Consider the following 13,288-nt stretch of genomic DNA (forward strand, 5'->3'; position numbering starts at 1 on the left):
AAGTACATTATCTCTAGCAGTTGAATTAAGGGACACTGGATTTGTTATAGGTGGTCGGTACAGCAGTGGGCTGCCGAGAAACTAGATGGTGGAGGTTGAGTTGCTGTGGGGTTAGGTAGAATGGAGGTGAAGGCGCAAGTCCTGGGAATTGACACGAAGTCGTTTGGAGAACAATTTACATTAACAATTGCATAATAATTTAATGAAATATTTTTTAAAAAAATTTAATATTTATCCTAATTTATATTTATATTTAATATTTTAATTTTTAAATAATAAAACTAAATCAAAAGAATATTGGATCAAAAATATTAAACATTAATTATTTCTATATTTAATATTTTAAATTTTGAATAATAAAATTTAATTTTTTTAATTTTTCACGATTATGTTTCAAATAAATAAATTAAATATAAAAAATTAATAATAAATTATAAAATAATTCTTAAAATACTATTTAAATAATAAATTAATTTTAAAATATATATTTTTATTATAATAGTATTATTTTTATTAATTTCATAATTTACTCTATATTTTTATTTTTATATAATATTGTAGATATTAAAAAAATTTAAAATATGAAAATAAATTTATAATTTAAAATATATAATATTTTGTTTTATTTAAAATATCATTAATAGAAAGTAAAATTTTTTAAATATAAAAAAATATACGCATAATTTATAATATTGAGTATAAATATTTAATAAAATACTTTAATATATATTATTTATATATGATATGTAATATAACAAAATTTATTTGTAATAAATATTTATTTAATATAAATATTTTAACATTATATATAAAATATATTTAATTTTAATATAAAATTTAAATTAAAAATTTTATATTTTATTAATAATATAAAATTTTAAGAACTATATTATAATTTATTATTAATTTTTTCATATTTAATTTAATATTCTCGAATATGAAAAAGTTTGACTTTATCATTCAAATTTTTTATTAAATACCTCTTATCACAATTAGAGCTAAAAAAATTAAAAAAATTAATGATAAATTATAATATAATTATTAAAATTTTATATCATTAATAAAACATATAATTTTTTAATTTAAATTTCATATTGAAATTAAACATATTTTATATTTATATTATATAATGTTAAATATATTATATTAAATAAATATTTATTATAAATAAATTTCTATTATATAAAACATCACATATAAATAATAAATATTAAAATATTTTATTTAATATGTATACTCAATATTATTATAATACCCGGCTAGATTTCGGTATCGGAATTCCTACCGTTCGATGGAATCTCGGATGTCGGAAACCTCTAAAAGGGTAAATTCATGTTTTTATAAAATGTTTTAATGTATTTTATAATTTTAAGTAAGAAAGAAATTGAGTTTTAAATGAAAAAGACCATGGAGGCATTTCTAGGTTCGGCCGCCGAACATGGGATAGTTTAGGGGGCAAGTTAGGCTTCCGAAAGTGGCCCAGGTTCGGCTGCCGAACCTCATGTTCGGGCGCCGAACTTGTATGAGTTTTGGAGGCACTTTAGGCTTCCGAAGGTGGTCTGGCCAGCCTCTATAAAAGGGCCCCATGGCCGAAACGGGCGAGTTTTCTCCCCATTTTCGGCCAACGGTGAGTCCATGCTCTCCTATGGTCGTTTTTGATGATTTTCCTCCAATCTTTCAAGTTTTAACAAGTGTTTGCGTGGTTTTTGAAGATTTGTGAACTTAAAGCAAGTTTTGGAGTTTGGAGACCCAAGGTGTAACGACCCGGAAACCGAAACTCCTCCGTAACGGCCCGAACCGCTATCGGCGCTAGGATCCAAATCGGCTTAAGGCCGCCGGGACCCGTAGCAAGCCAAACATACACCCTATCACCTGGTCAAAACCCATACATGATCAAAAACTTTAACATAAAAACTGAAACATCTGATGTAACTACCGAGCTTGACCTGTATGCGACATAACTGGAAACATAAAAGAACCCCCTACTAGAGCCCTCATCAAAACTCTAGCTGGGTCAACATAACATACATCAAGCTGGGATCACATCCAAAGAACTAGAACCTAACCTGTGCATGCATCAGACCACAAACATAAGACCTCCACTAGGGTCCTCATCAAATACTCTAGCGTGGTAAACAATACACAAGCATACAAACAATCATTAGCATCATACGGTTCATATGAAAACACATGAACCTGCAACATACATAGCATAACATACATAACATTAATGCACATGCATAAAATCATGGCATTTCACATCATCATTCAAGACAGGACTCCACATCCTATCCTAGTGGACATGATTTTACCTATTGTGCTTGCCCTACTATGACATCTAAACCAACCTCGTTCCGATGTGGGATATCTCTAATCCTTGAGCATCTTTGCTCAACACACCGTACTGATGAGGCCCAAAGCTCTGATACCACTCTCGTGCCTTCTTGCACTTAAGTGTGAACCCAGCCATCTGAATGGCTCTACTGTCATCAGCCCCAATCTCATCTGTGATCACCTTGACCCTCTCAAGATACACAAACGGGTCATCCCCTTTTTCATACTGAGGAGCACCCAGCTTCATGTAGTCGGTCATCTTGACCTTGCTCCCACCAGATGAGCTAGGCTTAGGTACTGGGGTTTCTGGAACTATGGGTTCTACTGGTGGAGGAGGAGGAGCAGCATCCCCTGGGATAGGGTTTGTTGGATTTGGATAGTAGGGTGGAGGTGGGTACATGGGGTACTGTGGGTATGGTGGGTAGTAAGATGGGTATGGCATGTGAGAGGGGTAAGGATTAAAGCTGGGGTAATCCGATGTACCTCCCATCGAGTACTCGGGATTTTGAGAAAAGGGTGGGTAATGAGGTGGCTGAACAAATCCCGAGGCCTGGGTGCCTCCTTGGGAATCTTCCATTCCCTCTTCCGACATGCTCACTCCTAAACTGCCATCCCTCCTCTGGTCCACATCCATCTCATCCCCCATATCCACTGACATTCCTCCCTGAACTGTTCCCCTCACTGATCTGCTCCTTCCCAGATCCAAAGACCTTCTAGGGTCTCTAACTGCTCTTTCTCTGCTGGACCTACTAGACATTGCCCTAGGCAATGCTGGAGGACGGGCGCTCGTGCCCTCATCCTCAGGTGGTACTCCAGTCAATCGTGCAGATCAACGAGTTCCTCTCATCCTGTTTTCTGAAAAACAGTACACATCACAAAAACATTATGTCAATTTACAATACATGTCCACACTAAAAGTACTAATCTAATACTATTACATAAGCAAAACCTTTACTCTTGAGGCTTCCCGATCGACCGCCGTCCCTCACCGATCTTGAGTTTCTTCCTTCCATTCTTCATGATTTTTATGTATATTCTTGATCATGTATGGGATTAAACAGGTTTACAGGTTGTATGTCAGGCTTGCTACGGGTCCCGGCGGCCTTAAGCCAACCTGGATCCTAGCGCCGGTAGCGGTCCGATTTTCGGGTCGTTACACAAGGAGCTAGATCTCCCCCATCTCCGAGTTGGATCGCCTCTCCTCTCGATCTTCAAGAGATAAGAGTAGATCCTCACCTCTTTTCATGATTTGAGTAAGTTTAATGAAGGTTCATGGGGTAGAAACGCATATTAGGGTGTATGTTGGTTTTATGGTTAATGTATGTTGTTTTGAATTGTTTTTGCGTTGTTTAAGTTACTTTATGTGTTTGTTTTGGGGTTTAGGTTAGTTTGAGACCCCTTTATGCTTGTTGGCTTGACAATTAAAGATTTTAAATTAGAAACAATTGCTATGCTAGACTCAGGAGCTGACATGAATTGTATAGATAAGGAATAGTACCAAGTAAATATTTTCATAAAACTAAACAAATTTTATCAGCAGCTAATTCAACTAAGGTAAAAATAGATTACAAAATACCTAGTTCACATATATGTAATAATGGCATTTGTTTTAAAACAAGTTTTATATTAATCAAAAATCTTAATACCCAAATAATATTAGGAAATCCTTTTCTACAAATGTTATATCCTTTTACAGTAACACAATTAGGATTCGAAACTAATATTTTAGGACAAGACATTATTTTTAATTTTATATCCCCAATAAATTACCATGATGTAAACCTATTCCAACAAATAAATATAAGTAAAATCAATAATATAGAAAATCAAATAAAATTCCTGAAAAAAGATTTACATTCTATAAAGATAGATGAACAATTAGAAACACCAAGAGTTAAACAACAAATAAAAGATATTCAAGATCAATTTGAAAAAGATTTATGTTCTGATTTACCAACAGTATTTTGGAATAGAAAACAACATATAGTTACTTTACCATATGAACCAGATTTTAAAGAACAAGATATACCTACAAAAGCAAGACCGATCCAAATGAACCAAGAAATGTTAGAATTTTGTAAAAGCGAAATCAAAGATTTATTAACAAAAAATTTAATTAGACCAAGTAAATCACCATGGTCTTGTGCTGCTTTTTATGTAAATAAAAATGCAGAACTAGAAAGAGGAGCACCAAGATTAGTTATAAATTACAAGCCATTAAACAAAGTCTTACGATGGATAAGATATCCTATACCTAATAAACAAGACTTATTAAATAGATTATATAAAGCTGAAATATTTTCAAAATTTGATATGAAATCAGGTTTTTGGCAAATACAAATTGATGAAAAAGATAAATACAAAACAACATTTACTGTACCCTTTGGACAATATGAATGGAACATAATGCCGTTTGGATTAAAAAATGCACCAAGTGAATTTCAAAAAATTATGAATGATATTTTTACACCATATGATTTCATAATAACATATATAGATGATGTTTTAGTTTTTAGCCAAGATATTTCCCAGCATATTCGTCATTTACAAATTTTTTATAAAACTATAAAAAGAAATGGATTAGTTTTATCTAAACCAAAAATGAAGATATTTCAAACAAAGATTAGATTTTTAGGTTATGAGATTTTTCAAAATACAATTGTACCAATACAAAGGAGTATTGAGTTTGCAGATAAATTTCCAGATGTAATAAAAGATAAAAATCAATTACAAAGATTTTTAGGATCCTTAAATTATATATCTGATTTCTACCCTAATTTAAGAATTTTTTGTAAACCACTATATAATAGATTAAAAACAAATCCCAAACCATGGAGTGAAGAACATACAAAGATTATTCAAGAAATCAAAACATATGTTAAAAATTTACCATGTTTAAATATTTGCAATCCAAATTATCCAAAAATAGTTGAAACAGATGCTTCAGACCAAGGATATGGAGGGATACTAAAACAAAATATAAACAATAGAGATTATATCATAAGATATTATTCTGGGATATGGAATCCCACACAAGAAAAATATTCTACAATAAAAAAGGAAATTTTAGCAATAGTATTATGTGTTACAAAATTTCAAAGTGATTTATTAAACCAAAGGTTTACCATTAGAGTAGACTGTAAAGCAGCTAAAGATGTTTTAACAAAGGATGTAAAAAATTTAGCAGCTAAACATATTTTTGCACGATGGCAAGCTTTTTTGTCTATATTTGATTTTGACATTATTCATATCAAAGGAATTAATAATTCTATTGCTGATTTCTTAACCAGGGAATTCTTGCAGGGAAAATGACTGACAAAGGAAAGGATACTGAAAAGATCAATTTGAGATCTCAGACAAATGTTACTAAGACAAATTTGACAAACGTACAATTATTTACTTCTGGACAAACTTCTGTTACTAGACCAATTTATACTAGTACTTCAAGTATTATACACAGATCAATGAGTCCAATGTCAAGTGCCCTTATTATTCAACCAAGTTATCCGAGACCCAGGTCACCAAGGCCAAATTTTGTTTCAATTAACAAATTCAGCCCACTCAATAAATTCAGCCCATTACAAACCCCCATTGAACCAATAACACCTTCCACTTTCAAACAAACAGTCACAGGGCCATCCTCTTCAAGCCCAAAACCAATGATCTCACAAGACCAGCCTCAATTAGATTACAAATATAAATCCGTTGAAGATTATATTCTTACTATAGAACCTGAGTATTGGGCTCAAAATCCCAACTTAAATGTATACCAACTTTGTGATTCAATTTTTCCAAAAACCCATTTCTATATACCAGATAATTTTCATAAATCCCAACAGTTCTATGAAGCCATTCTTATCAATACCAATTCCATTATCATGCATAACAATTTTGATCCAAACATCCCAAATAAATTAAGATACTGCAAAGTAAGATTATTGAAAATCTGGACTCTCACAGATTGGGGACAAGAGCCCCATAAAACGAGAGAAATGACTATGACAAATGGACAAATGAGACAAAGTGTTAAATACAATTATTATGATTATCAAATTGCTTGGGAAAGAACCTTCCTAAAGCAGAATGACCAATTATCAGTTTCTTTCTTTTTCTTCTTTTCAGACAATTTTGTATATCCATTACCTTACTGGTTTCATCAATGGTGGAACAAATTTGATTTAAATGAAGATATTATCCCTGACCAGGTTAAATTAGCGAAAGACCAATTCTTTGACAAAAACCAATTACCTGATAATATTATTTATTCACCCCAATGGCTAATCTACTGTCACTATTTTCATATACCATGGATCCTTATGATTGAATATCAAATAAAAGATCAGACCATTGACAATTTCCAAATACCCATCTTGGTCCGTAAATATAAAACCAAATGGTGGAATAAAACCAATTTGCAGGCCTGTGGCCCAAAGGCTATAGAACAATTTTTTTCAGAATATCCACAATACTGTAAAACTCCAAGCCTATCTATATTTATGAAAAAGTTTTATAATTTAATAAATTGATATATAATTGTTTATAAATAAATTTTTATATTTTAAAAAATTAATTCTTATATTTTTTACCAATTGATCCTTAGGAAAATCTATAATTAAAAAAATCTCAATACTGACTAGATTTGATCGAGTATATCAAATATGAAAAGCTCTTGATATTGCATGAACATGTGTCAATTGCTGTTGGTGTGATTGGAGTTGTAGTTGTGGGTATAGCCATCGATGGACCCACCTTGGAGTCAAGGTGGTTATGGTTCTTGAAATTTTTAAAATTTTTTAAGTGTATTTAAATAATTTTTTTAAATTCTAAATAAATAAAAAAATTATTATTATTAAAAAATTTATTAATCTATTATATTTAAAAATTATACTATTAATCTATATTGAATATTTATATTTTTAATTCATATAATTTTAAATATAATGTTTATTGACATAAATTTTTTAAATTATTTTAATGCGTTTAAGTAATTTTTTTTAAATATAAATAAATGAGAAAAAATTATTATTAAATTTTTAAATTTTTAAAAAATTTATTAATTCATTCTTGTTTAAAAATTATATCATTAATCTATATTAAATATTTATATTTTTAATTTATATAATTTTTAATATACATATTATTTAGTAACCTAAAATTTTTTAGATTATCTAAGTGTTTTTAGGTAATTTTTTTAAAATTTCAAATAAATGAAAGAAAATTATTATTAAGTTTCTAAATCTTTAAAAAATATATTAGTTCATTCCGATTTAAAAATTATACCATTAAATATTTATATTTTTAATCCATATAATTTTAAATATATATTATTTAGTGTCTATAAAATTAAATATCCATACTATTTGAATTTTTTTACCAAAATCTAAATAAATTCACTAATAATTTTTTAATAAATTACTAAATAACTTAATTTTATAAAATATAGATTTATTTTCATTTATGTAATTTTAATATAAAAATAAATTAGCGAACTTTTAAAAATTTAAAAACTTAATAATCATTTTTTCATAAATAAAATCATAACATTAAATACTATTTTTATAATAATAAACTATTTCGTTCTATTTCAATCTAAAAAATTTACTTTTAATCTTTGATATTTCAACTTTAAATATATTAATTTTTTTCATTTCAAAAATATTTATAAACTAAGTTATTCATCTTTATTTTTTATAATTATTTTTTAATAATAGTTATTTTTATTTATGCAATTGAAATTATATATTAGATTATTTAAATTTATGAAAAATAAATTTTGAATTTAAAAAAAATACTATGAGTAATAGTTAAATTATTTAATATTTTTATAAATTATTTAAATTTTTAAAAAAATAAGTTTAATAAGTTATCAATTGGATTAATTTTATTTAAAAAATAAATTATAAATATAGATAAAATTAAATAGTATTTATGTGGATATAGATTAAACTATTCAAATTAAAAAAAAATAAATAAAAAAATTCATTTAACTTGTAAAATTTTATCTATATAAATATTTTTTCAGTTACTTTGATTTTCCATTTGAAAACTTTATCTTTAATATTTATATTAATAAAAAAAATTCTAAAATAAATAAATTTAAAAATTTTACTCAACAAATTAAATTAAATCCTAACTTAAATTTCTAGAATATAGCTAGCATTGATATAAATTGTGTGAGAATGTGCTGATGACTTGAAGGACATAGTTGTAAATGCCATAACATCTAGGGATTAATTTATAAAATATAAAGATTTTTTTATAAATAATTATAACAATCTTCTAAATAATTATAATATTTAAAAATTAATTTGTAAAATATAAAGACATATTTTCAAATAATTATAATATTATATTTAGATTAATTTGTGAAAATATATAAACTTATTCATAAATAATTAAAGTTTAATTTATAAAATATAAGCAATTATTTGTAAATACTTAAAATATTTTTGGATTGTTTTGCAAAAATATATAAGTTTATTCATGAATAAATATATTTAGGTTTAATTTGTAAAATATAAAGGGTAATTTGTAAATAATTAAAATATTTAGAGATTAATTTGTAAAATATAAACTATTGTTTGTAAATAATTATAATATGTAGAATGATTAGGACTATTTAGACTCCGTCAGGAGTTTTAACCAATATCGTTTGGTTAAGACGAAATAAGAGAAAAGATAGGCTGAAAGACTAAAAGTCTTATTGAAATTTTTCAAAGATTGAAAAGTGAAAAGTGAGTTTCTAATAGCTAAGGGAGGCTATTTATAATAGAAATAAAATAATCCTAATCCTAATAGGAGTCTAAAATCTTAATAGCCAAGGGAGACTATTTACAATAGAAATAAAATCCTAATATGTAAAAATAATCCTAATCCTAATAGAGTCTAAAATCCTAATAGCCAAGGGAGGCTATTTACAATAGAAATAAAATTCTAATATGCAAAAATAATTCTAATCCTAATAGGAGTCTAAAATCCTAATAGCCAAGGGAGGCTATTTACAATAGAAATAAAACTCTAATATGCAAAATTATAAAAATATCCAAAATATCCAAAATAATAATTAAAATATAAAAGTTAGCCCCGGTCCAAGTCTGCCATAAAATCCAAGGCTAGTTGTTCCGTGTCATTCCCTTCCACTTGTAAAGAACTCGTCCTCGAGTTGTCATCAGCAGGGTAGTACTGAAATAGATCTGCCACATTAAACGTCTTGGAAATTTTCATTTCATGTGGGAGGTCAAGAACATAGGCATTGTCATTGATCTTCTGAATGATCTGGAATGGACCAATCTTCTTGGCGTCAAGCTTTTTCTATCATTCACCACGCTCCTTGCGTAAATACACCATAACTTGGTCACCGACATTGAAGGACTTGAAACGCCTATATTTATCAGCTGTAACTTTATATTTGTTATTGGCTTCCGTAAGGCATTGTTGTACTTGCTTGAAAACATCCACGTGCTGCTTTGCCAGGTTGCTTGCTGCAAGACTGTTGTGATAACCTGTGGGAAGTGCGATAAGATCAACTGTATGCGCTGGGACTTTCCTGTACACAACAACAAATGGTGACATCTTTGTGGAGCTATGAATCGCACTGTTGTACGCAAATTCTGCTTGGGCAAGAGCAAGATCCCAAGCAGTTTTCTTGTTACTGCAGATGCAGCGTAGAAGACTGCCAAGCGTGCGGTTTACCACTTCAGTTTGTCCATCAGTTTGGGGGTGAGCAGCACTGCTGTATCGAAGTTCAGTCCCGAAGCGTTTCCATAAAGTCACCCAGAAGTGAGCTAGAAACTTCACATCTCTGTCAGAAGTAATGGTTTTGGGGACACCATGTAAGCGAACAATCTCCTGGAAAAACAGTTTTGCTACATGGGAAGCATCATTAGTTTTCTTGCAGGGAATGAAATGCGCCATTTTAGAGAACCTGTCAACAACAACAAAAATGGAATCAGATCCACGTTGAGTACGTGGAAGACCAAGAACAAAATCCATAGACAAGTCCTCCCAAGGATGGGCTGGAATAGGCAGTGGAGTGTATAAGCCTGTATTCTGCGAATGTCCCTTCTGAGTTTGATACACTGGGCACTTCTGAACTATTCAACCTGTATCTTTTTTTAATTGAGGCCAGTAAAAACGCTCCTCCAACCCAGCAATAGTCTTGTCACGCCCCAAATGACCACTCAAACCTCCTCCATGGATCTCGCGAATCAACTTCTCCCGCAAGGAAGATCGAGGGATGCATAACCTGTTCTCCTTAAAAAGAAAGTCATCATGTATCAAGAACCCATCAGTAGGCTGGTGAGTCTGGACTCTAGCCCATATATCAGCAAAATCATCATCTGTAGCATACAAATCCTTCAGGAATTCAAAACCTACAACCTCCTGATTAACTGTAATCAACAGAGCTGCCCTCCTACTCAAAGCATCTGCCACCTTATTACTATGGCCAGCCTTATGTTTGATGACATAATGAAAGGCTGCAAAGTAAGCTGCCCATCGGGCATGCATCTTATTCACATGTTTTTGAGTTTTAAAATGGATCAGAGACTGATGATCTGTGTGAATAATAAATTCTCGTCCCATCAAATACTGCTCCCAAGTTTTAAAAGCCCAGAATACTGCATATAGTTCCTGCTCATAAGTAGACCACTTCTTTCTAGTTTCATTCAGTTTCTCACTAAAGAAGGCAATAGGCCTTTTAGACTGTGACAATACTCCTCCAATCCCAACTCCACAAGCATCACATTCAATCTCAAACAGTTTATCAAAATCAGGTAGAGCAAGAATAGGGGCAGAAGTAAGCTTATCTTTAATCTCTTCAAAGCTCTTGTTGGCAGTTTCAGTCCATGCAAATTTCTGCACTCTCTCTTTCTTCAAGCAATCTGTGATAGGGGCAACGATGCTGCTGAAATTTCTGATAAACCGTCGGTAGAAAGTGGCAAGGCCATGAAAGCTGCGAACTTCAGAAATAGTTTTGGGGATGGGCCAATTCCGTATTACTTCTACCTTCGTCTCATCAACATGTATCCCTTCTGCACTAACAACGAATCCCAGTAACAGAACGCGCTCCGTCATATAGATGCACTTCTTAAGATTACTAATCAACTCACTTTCTTGTAGGGCCGTCATGACTTGACGGAGATGCTGAAGATGTTCTTCCTCACTGCGACTAAATATCAAAATGTCATCAAAATAAATAACCACAAATTTGCGTAAGAAAGGACGCAAAACCTGGTTCATGAGTCGCATAAAAGTGCTAGGTGCATTTGTTAAACCAAAGGGCATAACCAGCCACTCATACAAGCTTTCGTTAGTCTTGAAGGCAGTCTTCCATTCATCTCCCTCCTTGATCCGAACTTGGTGATAGCCACTTTTGAGGTCGATTTTAGAAAAGACTTTAGCCCCGGATAGCTGATCTAGCATGTCATCCAATCGTGGGATAGGCAATCGATATTGAACTGTAATTTTGTTGATGGCCCTGCTATCCACGCACATTCTCCAAGTCCCATCTTTCTTTGGAACTAATAGGGCAGGTACTCCGTAGGGGCTAATGCTCTCCCGAATATGCCCCTTCTTCAGTAATTCTTCCACCTGTTCTTGGAGGATTTCACTCTCCTTTGGACTCATCTTGTAATGAGGCAGATTCGGTAATTTTGATCCAGAAATGAGATCAATCTGATGTTGGATATCCCGCAGGGGTGGAAGCTTTGATGATTCCTCCACTATCTTAGGAAACTCCTTCAACAACTCTTTGATGGGCGGTGGTAAAGATGGTGCATCCTCCATTGTACTTTTTTTCTTTCACCAATAAAGTCTGTGTGCCCCCAGATTTCTCAACTGCGCCTGATAGCTTCTGCACTCCCGTAGAAATAGCAACAACATTCTTCTCTTTCACTTTAGAATGTTTCGCAGAACCGAAAGGCAAGATAGTAATCTTCTTTTGATTCCACGTGAACATGTATGAGTTCTCCTTCCCTTTATACAAAGCATCAACATCAAACTGCCAAGGGTGGCCTAGCAAAATTCCACAACAATCCATATCCACAACATCACAATTAACAAGTTCAGTATAAGATTTACTGATTGAGATAGGCACGCTGCAGATTCTGTTGACCTCAATTGTCGGACCTTCCTTAATCCATCCGACTTTGTATGGCGAAGGATGCGGCTGTGTAGGCAACTGCAATTTCTCCACAAATTGCTTAGCTATCAGATTCTCACAACTGCAGCTATCTATAATTAGCCTGCAAATTGCCTCTCCTATTCGACACTTTGCTTGAAAAATCTTCCTCCTTTGCGTTTCATCCTCCTGTTTTGTTGAACATAAGATTTTCTTCACCACATAGGTGACTTCAGGATTGGTGGCCACAGGAATGACGGCCACAGGATTGGCGGCCACATGGGGATGTGCGGCGGCGGCGGGTTGGTGGATTCCCTGTTGCAAGGTCAGCTGTCCGATCATCTCCCTCAATTCTGCCAAGGATGCCTCAATCGTAGCAAGTCGCGCCTCTTGGTTATCTGCCATGGTCGAATTTCGCTCTGATACCAATCTGATGTAGGACTATTTAGACTCCGTCAAGAGTTTTAACCAATATCGTTTGGTTAAGACGAAATAAGAGAAAAGATAGGTTGAAAGACTAAAAGTCTTATTGAAATTCCTCAAAGATTGAAAAGTGAAAAGTGAGTTTCTAATAGCTAAGGGAGGCTATTTATAATAGAAATAAAATAATCGTAATCCTAATAGGAGTCTAAAATCCTAATAGCCAAGGGAGACTATTTACAATAGAAATAAAATCCTAATATGCAAAAATAATCCTAATCCTAATAGGAGTCTAAAATCCTAATAGCCAAGGGAGGCTATTTACAATAGAAATAAAACTCTAATATGCAAAATTATAAAAATATCCAAAATATCCAAAATAATAATTAAAATATAAAAGTTAGCCCCGGTCCA

This window comes from Manihot esculenta, chromosome 18, assembly GCF_001659605.2.
Source record: "Manihot esculenta cultivar AM560-2 chromosome 18, M.esculenta_v8, whole genome shotgun sequence".
Taxonomy (NCBI): Eukaryota; Viridiplantae; Streptophyta; class Magnoliopsida; order Malpighiales; family Euphorbiaceae; genus Manihot; species Manihot esculenta.